Genomic DNA, 3,189 nt, shown 5'->3' on the forward strand with positions numbered 1-3,189 from the left:
TATAATTGAAACTGCTAATTGTTCGTGTTCGCCTTTTATTGATTCTACTATTTCTAATGCATCCATAAAACTTGTTAAGTTTTCAGATTTACCATCGAAAACTGGTATAAGCTTGGATGCTGTGTTAATGAAATCAATATTAGATTGTGCCATTGTGATATTGTTTCTTATTTTATTTTCTATTATGGAATTATCATCAGAATCTGTAGAATTATCTAGATCTGACATTAAAACAGCTGGAACAGTATAATTATTTAAATCTTGCTCTTCTATTTTAGGATTTGTTTCTGTAAGGTCTTCTGATTCTATTTGGTCACTGACAGTTTGTTTTGTTGATTCCGATTCATCACCAGTTTCAACTGCTAGGGAAGTGTTAAGTATAGTTGGTACCGATATGTCCAACTTAAACTTTTGTTTAATCGATATTAAATTAGATCGTAGTCTGATCAAAAATTTTGATACTTGGGACCAATGATCTTGATTTAATTTTTCCCTCTGGCCATATATTAGTATTCGTGCTTCATTAAAGCATTTTACTAGAATTTCCACATGTTTTTTAATGGTATTTTTTAGAATTGGCCTGTTTTGAGTAAGTGACTTATATGATTTGTCAAAGTCAACTTTTATGTTATTTAGCTGCTTATATAATTCATTCCATTCCATTATATTGTGGAGATGAATTATTTCTTGAAGACCATCATTACTATTGTTCTACCTAGTATTGGGTGTTCGTCTACTACTGATTTAACCTGTACCCCTGAGGTGGTTGATAGGACAATTGCCTTTTGGGTGCTTGTGCAATGAATTAGTGGAGAGGCATCTAAATTAAATGTTTCAATATATAAGTTTTCTAACTCGTAAATGCTTACTGAAGTTGGTGCAACTAATTGCAGAATTCTTTCTCTAAAATAGATGTCCCTATCATATGTGTTTGCAATTGCTTTTAGCGTAGCCATTTTTAATTAATTTGTTTTTATTTATTTATTTGTATTTTATTCCATTTTCTTTAACTTTTTAAAATTTAAATACAGCAATATTTTTATAATAATGTTGTTTGTGCCAAAATGTTTAAATTTTGTCCAGATCATTTGCCTGGCTCATATATTTTTTCTTAAGACATTTATTGTGCAATTTATAAAGTTTATAAAAACAGTTTGCGCACATTATTACAACAATTATTATAAGCAATGTATGAATTAATTCTAAGTCTATGGGTTTGATTCAACCTTATTAATAACATTTGCAGTGGAATCCACTGTTTTTGTATCAGTTAAACCCATCTTTGGGGTTGGTATTCTTAAAATATATCTTGGTCTGTCAAATTCTTTAGATTTTTGAATCAATTCATAAATGTTGTTAATGTTATTCATAAACAACTAGCTTAATATTATTAATTTTGAATTTACTTTTTGTTTTAGACCAATTATTATCATATTTTACATATAATTTCCTGCCTATTTTGTGTATGGTTTTCAGGCCATACTCTAATCGGGCAACTTTTATGTCGCTCAATTTTTACAATTGTTTTTTTTTTAATAAATGAAAAAATATGCATCGCAGTGCAATTAAAAAAATGTTTGCAACGCAGTGCAAAGATAAAAAAATTATGCGCTCTTGGTAGCGCTGTCGGTTCACACATCCTTGGTACCGGTGCTGGCTGCACAGGTGTACTTCATGGTGGGGCACCGGTGCTGGCTACACAGGTGTACTCGCAGAACGGGGAGCACAGTGGTCCCTCGCAGTCATCTGGGCACGTCTTCTTTAGTTTTGGTATGGCAACTTTATCTGGAGGAGGCAATGTGTTTTTATTTTTTGAAATATTTTGGATTACAGGGTAGGTGGATGTGGCTGTAGCTGTGGTCTGATTTTTTCGTTCTGATAGCAAATTTTTTAGGTATTCAACTTCGGCATGTATTTTTACCGAGTCGTTCCACTGTATTGCTTTGCCGCTGTTGAGCAGCTTCAGTAGATGAGCCTTTCTGGCTTTTAATCTTTTGACCACGCCACTTCTTTTGGCGCACATCACACTCTACTCACTGCGTTTCTTCTCTTGTTCTTGTTGTTGTTGCCGTTTTTGCTGTTGTTGCCTTTGTTGTTGCTGTCGTCTTTGTTGCGTTGATTGCTGCTGTCGCCTTGGTTGCTGTCTTCTTATTTTTCGAAGTCCCGATCCATGTCCAGATCCAGGTCCAGATCCTTTAGGACCAAAGTCACGGTCGCCATGTTGTGTGAAACTCCTTGTGTTGGAAATGTTAATAATCTTTATCCATTTATTGATAACGCATCTCTTTGGTAGTTTTGTTATATTCTTTATTTATTTGGTTTGCATGGCAGGAGCAGCGTTAATGCCGCTTCCAACGTCAAGTTGTTTCTGATTTTACAATTTGCCTTAGGATCTAAGTAAGCCTAATTCTCGTAGCTGCGCTGCTTACAGTTGGGCGGCAGAGAGATGGCTATGTATATCTTATGTATATAAAGTGTGTTTAATTATGCTCTCTTTGGCTGGAGCGCGAGGGCATGTGTATGTACTTGAGTTTGGCTGAGCGGCCGGCGTGTGCAACAGAATGCGGACACTTGCACTTTCTTTGAGCGCGCCGATCGACTCATGTTTCGGCCACTTAGGGTTTTTGACCGAGCCTTTTGTTTATATAAACACTGCAACAAAGTGTTACAGTGTGTTTGTTTCAAGTACTCTTGGTACAGTAGATATTCGATATAAGTGCATACTACATCTCCCTCCTTTTGAAAAATACCGTAATATTATGAAGTTATTTTGTTAATATATTTTACTTAATATATATATATTTATTTTTTTTTGTTTTTATTCTTTTTTTTTTGAATTTCTTATATATTTTTTTTTTTAAAGAGAATGGAATTGGGAACAATATACTTATTAAAAGAAAAAGTATTTTTAAACATGGAGTGTAAAAGTATTTCTAAACATGGTTACACTCCATAAGTATTTCTAAACATGGCCATGTTAAATGCAATTATGAAATAAACATTTTTAATCTATCGTTATGTACTATTTGTCTTTTATTTTTGTTATTTATTATAGTTATGTTATCTCTATCTCCTATTTGTTCTACCCTATAAGGACCTGTATATTTCGAATCTAACTTATGTCCTGTTTCATTTTTCAATAAAACCTGATCTCCTATTTTTAAATCGAAATCTAAACTAGTTTTGTCG

This window comes from Drosophila suzukii, chromosome 3 (genome assembly GCF_043229965.1).
Source record: "Drosophila suzukii chromosome 3, CBGP_Dsuzu_IsoJpt1.0, whole genome shotgun sequence".
NCBI classification, from domain to species: domain Eukaryota; kingdom Metazoa; phylum Arthropoda; class Insecta; order Diptera; family Drosophilidae; genus Drosophila; species Drosophila suzukii.